The 9,166-nt window shown below is 45.7% G+C and overlaps 1 long non-coding RNA gene across 1 annotated transcript in view; it reads left to right on the forward strand.

The window, feature by feature from the left end:
• Positions 1-3,453: 3,453 nt before the first annotated feature.
• LOC138171524 (uncharacterized) overlaps positions 3,454-9,166 on the forward strand; it is a 9,467-nt gene continuing 3,754 nt past the window's right edge. Inside the window, exons 1-3 of the long non-coding RNA XR_011170908.1 lie at positions 3,454-3,541; positions 4,163-5,388; positions 8,280-8,442. This is a non-coding gene — a long non-coding RNA (uncharacterized lncRNA). The remainder of the gene's footprint in view (positions 3,542-4,162; positions 5,389-8,279; positions 8,443-9,166) is intronic.

Here is a 9,166-nt window from a genome sequence, read left to right on the forward strand (position 1 = left end):
CGGCCGCCCGGTAGCCTGGACTACCGGCCCCAGAAGGCAGCGCGCGGCTGTCCGGGGCATGCCCCGGCTTAGCCTCTCCCGGTCTGCGAACACCGGCTCACGTGCTTAGGCCCCCTGCAGCCTAGGCACTGGGGCTGCGCTCATGGAGTCTGCGCTCCGGGCCTGAGGCAGTGCAGGTGCGGCCAGGTGACTCATCCATGGTCACGATGGGGCAGCAGGTGGAATGGAATGAGGGTCTTTGATCCGTCCGCCGGTGCCCCCGCCCAGTCCATGGTGAATCCCTGAGGACGAGCGCTGCTTTGGCGTGCGTGCCCTCTGTGGGAAGAGCTTTGCGCTGCGTCCGCAGCACCTGTCACTCAGCCCGAGATCATTGTTGTAAAGCTCTTAGCACCGTGCTTGGCGGTAACAGGAACCTCCCGGCCTCAGTTTCCTCTGTAAAGTGGGGGCGATAGCGCCTACCTCCCATGGTGGTTGCCGGGATCAAGAGAAATCGCATTTGCAAAATGCTTTGCAATAAAAGTGCTTTCTACATGCTCACTCTTGTTCCACCAAGCGGTCATTGACCTGAGTTCAAATCCGTCTTCTGTCATAGGCCCCCTGAGCCTACTTTTTAAGAAATAAAAAAAAAATAATCGCCAACGTAGAGCACGGAATAAATGAAGGGGGGTGGGGGATGGGGAGAGGAAGTATTTAGCAAGAGCCGAGCTTCATGCTTCGGGGTGGGGATACCGATACAAGCACTGAAGCTCCCCACCTCCCAGAGGAGTTAGCATTCCAAATGCACGTGGTCCATAGTGTTAGGGTGGGTGGGGACTGGGTGGAGGTCCTGGAATTCCTGCTCCCGGACTATCCACATACATAGTGGATAGTTACTAGTTACATACATCTCATCAGATTCAATGTTGCATGCTTTATGTAGATTGTCTTTATAGTTTTACATTAGTCATACCCCCTGCAGCGACTCCATCTCCCCCCCCCCCCAAGACCCTTTGAAAAGGTCTTGAAACCCATGGGCCTCAGTTTCCTCATCTGGTAAGGGAATCCTGGGAAGCATGGTTAAAGTGCTATTAGTTGTCCTAAGGATTAAGTGAAATAATATTTTTAAAGTGCTTTACAAACCTTAAAGGTATCTTGTTACTATAAAATGAAAATGGTTAACAGGGAGGGGGGAACCCAAGGGACCTGAGGGTCAGGCAGCATTTAGCTCGGTGACATTGTCAGCAATCACAAAGCAACCACATTCTAGGGTGCTGAGAAATCTGGTAGAAGTGATATCATCAGAGCTGGTGGAAAGGGATTTGAGTGCTACCGGACTGGAGAAGTTTTCTTTTTTCTTATTTTTTTTCAACATTCATTTTTTTATTAGATTTTCAGTTCCGTATTTTTCTCACTCCCTCTCATCCCCCTTCTCTAAGCAATCTGATACAGGATATAGATGTACAATCATGTTAAATGTATTTCCACCTTAGTCATGTGAAGAAAAAAACAGAACAAAAATAAAGCAACAACCCCCCCCCCCATGAAAATAGTACCCTTTAATCTGCATTCAGACTCCATAGTTCTTTCTTTGGATGTGGATGGTATTTTCCATCATGAGTCTTTTGGAGGGGGGCGGAGTCAAGAAGCAGGACCTCCCAGCTTTTTGGCTTCCACCTTCCCCAATCCATGTAAAAAGGGAACTCTAAACAAACTTTGGAGATGCAGAACCTACAAAATGACACAGAGAAGCTAACCTCCTGCTGAGGACAGCCCGGCAGGCAGCAAGCGGCCAACACAGCCCTCTGGTAGCCCCAGCCCAGCCCCATGCCAAGGCTTTACCCCCAGGGCGGGCCTGACCAGCCACTGACCAGAGGGACTCCAGATCAGCAGCAGCTGTGGCCGTTTCCAGAATTATCAACACATAGATGCAAAGGACAAAGTGAGAGGTCAGTGCAGTCTGGACTTTGGGACCCAGTAAGTGGGAGTACCTTGGGTTTTGCCCCCTGGGGGGAGAAGCCACTGAGACACTGGCACAGCTAGCCAGCACCATGTGGCAGCTTCAGCTCCTGGCCTGCAGAGTGTAGGGGGAACAAGTGACCAGTCTGAGGGGTAATCACTCTTGCTTTAACCTGCTTGGATCTGGATTGCAGTCTAGGTGGAGGTCCTGGGGTGTGTGTCCAGCTTGCCAGAGATTGTGGAGGCCTCGGAGAGGGCACCCATCTAAAACCTCTGGCAGCTGAGAAAACCCCAGTGTTTGGGACGAAAGTTCCCCTGCTGGTGGCGGAGTTCTACTGTGGCAAAAAGCCCAGGGGTCAAGTGACTGAGGGGCGACTTGACCAGGCAAAAGGAAACAAAGCAGACAGAAGATTACAACATTAGACTCCTATTTTGGGGACAAAAAGGAATAAAGCATGGAACAGGAGGAAGACAGTGAAGCCAGAACTCCTGCACCAAAAGCTTCAAAGGAAAATACGAGCTGGTTACAGACCACAGAGGACCTTAAGAAGCAGATAAGAGAAGTGGAGGAAAAATTGGGAAGAGAAATGAGAACAATGCAAGAAAATTATGAAATGAGAGTCAACAGCCTAACTGAGGAAAATCATAGCTTAAAAAATAGACTAACTCAAATGAATCTTTTGGAATTGTCTTCCATCTGAGAAGAGCTAAGTCTATCATTGTTGACCATGGCACAGTGTTGCTGTTACTATGTTCTCCTGGCTCTGCTCTCTTCACTCAGCGTCATTTCATGTAAATCTTTCCAGGTTTTTCTGAAGTCTGCTGGCTCATCATTTCTTATGGAACAATAATATTCCATTACATTCATATACCACAACTTATTCAGCCAATTCTTCAGTTGATGGGCATCCTCTCAATTTCCAATTCTTTGCCACCACAAAAAGAGCTGCTATAAATATTTTTGCACATGTAGGCCCTTTTCCCTTTTTTGTAGTCTCTTTGGGATACAGACCTAGTAGTGGTATTTCTGGGTCAAAGGATATGTACAGTTTTATAGCCCTTCGGGCATACTTCCAAATTGCTCTCCAGAATAGTTGGATCAGTTCACAACTTCACCAATAGTGCATTAGTGTTCCAATTTTCCCACATCCAACATTTATAATTTTCTTTTTTGTCATGTTAGCCAATCATAGGTAGCACCTCAGAGTTGTTCTAATTTGCATTTCTCTAATCAATAGTGACTTAGAACATTTCTTCATATGACTGACAACTGCCTGTTCATATCCTTTGACCATTTATCAATTGGGGAATGACTTGTATTCTTATAAATTTGACTCAGTTCTCTATATGAGGCCTTTATCAGAGACACTAGCTGTAAAAATTGTTTTCCAGCTTTCTGCTTTTCTTCCAATCTTGGTTGCCCAAGTCAATGTCTGCTCCCTATAGGGAGGTTATTTCTGCCAATACTCAGCACCGTGCCTGGCACACAGTAGGAGCTTAATAAATGTTGATTGGTTGGTAACCCCTGCAGAAGAGACTACAGACAGAACTATCCTTGAACCTGATGAGACTAAGGAGCTTCCCTGGCTGACCAGAAGTTGCTAAGGTAATACAAAACCGATGTACAAATGAAGTGTCCCCAAAGTACCTCTTGATCCATGAACAACAGTCAGTCAGTTAATCAGTCAACAAGCATTGTTTAGGTCATACCATGTGCCAGGCACCTGGCAAAACTCTAGGAATACAAATAGAAGCAGAAAGGTGGCCCATGCCCCCAAGGAGCTTACACTCTAATGGGGGTAAGACGATACATAAAAGTGAGCTGAAGAAGAGGGATTGGGCAGAAATGGGTCAGCAGGGCAGCCTGGGGAGGGATAGAGGATTTATCAAGCACTTGCCCTGTGCCAGGCATGCCCAGAATTCATTATTGGGGAAGCAAAGACAAAGGTAAGAAAGTCCTTGCTCTTCCAGAGCTGACTTTCATGTGAATATGTAGGTACCTACCAGATACATGCAGAGTAACGGAAAGGTAACATTGGAGGGGGAGCCTGGCAAGACTGGGAGGACCAGGAATTTTCCCCCAAAGACAGCATTTGATTCGAGTCCTGAAGGAAACCAGAGATTCTGAGAGTCAGCTGTGGAAAGGAAGGACACGCCAGGCCAGAGGTGGAGCTTAGGACAGATTTTATACATCTCTAACTCTTGGCACATATTTCCTCCCATCCAGCCTGAATCTGCCCTGTAACTTCCACCTGGTTATGCCTCTGGGTCAAGAAGTACAGGGTGAATCCATCCCTCTCCATGTGATGCCCCTTTGGATGCCTGGACAGAGCCCCAGAGTTCAGCACATCTATCCAGCTCCTTGCCCCCCAAATCATAGGATGCTGGAGCCGGAAAGGACCTTGGAGGCCCTCTATCTCATCTAGCCCCCTTGTTACACAGTGACAGAGCCAGCCAGTCACCTTCTGAAGATGATAAAGCTAAGTAGCCAAGGGAGGACTGGGAGTCAGCTCTGCTCATTATATATCCCATGCTCCCTGGACAAGGCACATAGCGGCTTCCTCCCCACTTTGGGGGAGTGCCTATTACAGCTTATTACTTCCATCCTCTCAGAACCCCACCCCCCAGTGCTCTTACCCCCTTCTGTATAAGGGATGGGGTACTGGGGTGGGGGATGGGAGAAGTGGCTGGGGAGGGGGCAATGGAGCTGGGATGATTACTTTTCAGACTTCCTACCTTTGCCAACATGTCTCTCACCTGAGAAGAATGACAAAAAATAACTAATAATTAATAATAACTGCCACTTTTATAGTATTTTAAAGCTAAAGAGTACTCTTTATATACATTATCTCATGTGGGCTTCCCAACCTTATGACATAGGAACTGTAAGTATTATTTTTTCCAATTTATAGATAAAGAAATGGAAACATTGGGAGTTGAAGATTCTTGTCTTCAACTTGTGACTTGTCAGAGATTATACATCTAGTAAGTGTCAGTGGTGGGATCTGAACCCAGGTCCTCTGCTCTGTCTGTTATACCACACTGCCTTCTGAAGATTACCATGACAGGATGGAAAATCAGTGACTCCTCACGTCACTTGGAGTAAAGCCAGTGTCCCCAGAGGAGTCTGGTTTGGTATCACTCTCCTTTCATTGAACAGAAGGGGGACCTAAGAGAGAGAAAGGAATGTGGAGGTTTTGTCCTTGTTTATGGGACATGGGGCACTGAAATGTGGGAACTTCCCCTTGTTGGACAAACTCTGCTGACAATGGAGAGGATCAGGACTGGAGCCAGGACAGGGTGATCAGGGCTTCGCCCCAGGACACCAGCCTTTAGAGGGCTCTGGCAGCACCATCTTCAACAGATAGAAATGACTGTGTTCAGCTCCTAGGTATCAAGGATGATTGGTTAAGATCGGAAATCAGCAGATGGCATGATTCTTCTGCACCTCAGGTAGGGTTCCTTTCTGTCCCAATTGCACCCTGCTCCTTCTCCCTCCAGCAGCCCCCCAAGAAGTTCTCTCCTCTCCTGGGGTCCATCCCCAGGGAGGGCTTGGTGTTATAAGTGTTAAGACTGCCTTCAAGCTGAATTTTGTTCAAAGTTAATTTGCATTCCCCCTTTCATACTTCTTGTATATTCGTCCTGGGTGCTGTTTGGGGTACCTCACCAAGACCCCAGAATTTCTAGTTAAGCCTTGGGGGAGAACAATAAAGAATGACAGAATTAAAATAGGAAGAGAGGGGGCAGAAAACAGGTAAGAGAAACTACCTTGTTCTCCCACCTGCAGAAAGTAGGAGCCAGAAATAAGAACTGGGTAGGGAAACTCTCCAAGAGAACCCCTTATAATCAGGATTATAAATGACCCTGGGGATTTACATACATTTGGGGGGCTAATGGTTGCTTCTTCAAGGATTTTCACCTTTTAATAAAGCTTTCTTCTGAAATATAAAATGTATTTCTTGAAGACGGGGAAAGGCTTTTGTTGAGGCTGCTTTACATAAATCTCCCTAGTTTTCTTGGGGATGTTTTTTTGGGGGTGGGAGGAGGCAGTTGAGGTGGGGAGGGAATCATACCTGTGAAGGAACTCTGAACAATGAAACTGGGCAGGTACTCTATAAATTCTCTCTTACACTCTTACCTGAGGATACTGAGAGGGTAAGCTTGTTCAGTTATAGTCAGTACCTACCTTCCTGACTCCCTTCAAGGCCATCTCTGTATCCACCATGCCAAGCCCCCAGAAGTGAGAAAATCACCCCAGGCCTACTCAGGATCTTCAAGTCACAAAGGTTACATAAATAAGGGCAATGGTGACTAATTCCCATGGAACACAATGGCCATTAAGTATGTTATGAAATATGGGTCAGGTTAACTCGGGCAAGTCCTATCTGATCATAAGACTAATCTCAGTGCATGCAGCAGGACCAGTAGATCTGGGCTTGAATCCTACGTTACCTCAAGTAAGTCACTTAATTTCGCAGACCAGCAATATCTTTAGCTACGAATCGGCAGCAATAATACTTGTACAGCCTTGCTCAGATACATGAGGAAGGAACTTTGCAGACTTCCTAGTTTGCAAAGAAATGGGAAGGACCTTTGTTCCTCATTGTTCCTTTTGTGGCTGGAACATTTATCTCCCTATCCATCATTGCTCTCTCCCTCTTCCCCTTACAGAACAGTTCATAAGATTAAAGATCCAGAGGTGGAAGAGGTCTTTGAGGTCATTCTAATCCCACCCCTTTGTTTTTATAGTCAGTCAATTAAATGGCAGCTATTAAGTGCTTACTGTGTACCAGTGCATAGTTAATTGCTGAGAGTAGAAAAAAGGTAAAAATCATCCCTATAACTCTAGGAGCTTACATTCTAACCAGGGAGAGAACATGTATGTAACTAACTAGGTACATACAATATAAATAAAGAGTAGATGGAATGTAGTTTCAATAAGGGAACACACAGCAGCTGAGGTCACTAGGCAAAGGGGACTGCCAATGCAAAGGAGTGGAGGTGGGAGGTGGGAGTGTTACAGGGGGCACAGCAAACTGGTCAATGTGTGTAGATCATAGAGAAGGTAGAAGGAAGTAAAGTACAAGAAGAGAAAGGTAGGAAGGGGCCAGATTTTGAAGGCCTTTAAATGCCAAAGGAAGGAGCTAATGTTTGATCTGGTGGGGACCACTGGAGTGGGTTGAGTAGAGGGGTGACATGGTCAGACATGAACTTTGGAGCCATCACCAGCAGCTGAGTGGAGAGTGTATTGGAGTGAGAAATAACTTAGAGGCAGGAAGACCAATTAGAAGGCTTTCCCCCAAAGTCCTTCCCCCACACAGATGTTTGAGAAGTGTTGACTGGAGGCATCCAGGCTGATGTTGCCATTGAGGAACATGCCAACCTGGGGGTGACATAGTGGGAAGGCTCTAGAGCTGGAGGTCTGATACCAGCTATCATTTACCATATGTGTGACATGAGAAAAGTCTCAGCCATTCTGGGCCTCAGTTTCTTAAGAGCTTGATATAGTATTCAGCCAGCAGCCTGGGGCCAAGGTGCCACTAAGGGGCACCTCAGGCAGGTGCTGCCCTCTATTACCCTACAGCACTGTTTTCTTCCTCTGTCATGTTTCTCTTCTCCCCTTCCCTCTTTCCCTTCATTTTCCCCTCTCCCCTTCCCCTGCCATCATGCCTCACTCCTCAGGCCAACCAGTGACATCCGGGGGCACATACCATTACTTTTGTTCCATTGCTATTACTAATGGATGGCTAAAGAATATCTGACATTTGGGTTAATAATTAGAAATAATAATATCAACATTTTTATAGTGCTGTTCAATTTTCAAAGTGGTTTCATATTCATTTTTCCCCTTTTTATCACCAACAGCCACAAACATTCCAAATAGAAGATTCCGCATGAAATTTAAGTCAACAAGTCAATAATTATTATGTGCCTATTATGCATTGTGTGCATTGTGCACTGTGCCGGGCCTACATTTGTTATTGTTCAGCCCTTTCTAACTCACTGTGACCCCATCTGGGGTTTTCTTGGCAAAGATATGAGAGTGGATTGCCATTTCCTTCTCTAGCTCATTTACAGATGAGGAAACTGAGGCAAACAGGGTCACATAACTAGTAAGTTTCTGGGGCTGGAGTTGAACTCAGGTCATCCTTAGGCACTCTATCCACTATTTATAGATGCCTAGGGAGGTCAGAACAGGTGTCTGCTCTCCAGGAGGTCCAGAGTTGCACACAGGTTGTCTAAAAGCATATGTTAAATTTAACTCAGTAGTGTTTTTTTTTTTTAATACCTGTTTGTGGCTGCTTCTGAACTGCTTTTCTGTTTAATTCTGTTTAATTTTATAGGGTTTATTGGCACATACAATTTTTGTATACATGATCTGATTTAATGGATGGAAGGAAAGTGCATTGTATCCCTTTTAAATTCAGGCCTGTACAACACACAGATCTCACAGTGAAGAAATTTCCTTCTTGTTTTCACAAGTTACAGTAAGAAGTAAATGGCAAGGTAGGTCATTAGAGAAAAGAGACCAATTCTAAGGAAGAACCCAAAAGAAGAGGGGGAAAAAAGTGGTGCCTGGTGCCCCCATCAGCCATCCAACCAACAGAAGACAGTCAATCAGTATGCATTTATTAAGCTTTTAAATATGTGCAGGTGCTGTACTAAGCCAAGGGAGTAAAAAGAAAAGCAAAAACAAAAACACATTCCAGCCTCTCAAAGCTCTTATTGTAATGGGAGAGAAAAACGTGCTAGCAACCTATGCAAGATAAATGTAAATTGGAGGTGATTGAAGAGGGAGATGGGGGAGGGGAGCAAGAAGAAGTGCCTTTCAGAAAGTGGGATTTGAGATGAATTTTGAAAAAAAGGCAAGGAAACCAGGAGGGAGAGGGAGAACATTCGAGGCCCTGTGGGCCAGTCAGTGAAAAGGCTTGGAGCTAGAGAGAGTACATGGGGAGGAGCAAAGGGTAAGAAGAGTGGAAAGGTAGGAAGGGCTTTCAAAGTAAAGAGGGCTTTATATCTGATCCTAGAGATAATAGGGAGCTGAGAGAGACAGAGACAGAGAGAGAAAGACAGAGAGACAGAGAGAGAAAGACAGAGAGACAGAGACAGAGAGACAGAGACAGAGAGAGAAAGACAGAGAGACAGAGACAGAAAGAGAAAGACAGAGAGAGAGAGACAGAGACAGAGAAAGACAGAGAGACAGAGACAGAGAGAGAAAGACAGAGAGACA

This window comes from Petaurus breviceps, unplaced genomic scaffold (genome assembly GCF_028583685.1).
Source record: "Petaurus breviceps papuanus isolate PSGF00001 unplaced genomic scaffold, PetGlider_PUasm1.0 446, whole genome shotgun sequence".
Classification (NCBI taxonomy): domain Eukaryota; kingdom Metazoa; phylum Chordata; class Mammalia; order Diprotodontia; family Petauridae; genus Petaurus; species Petaurus breviceps.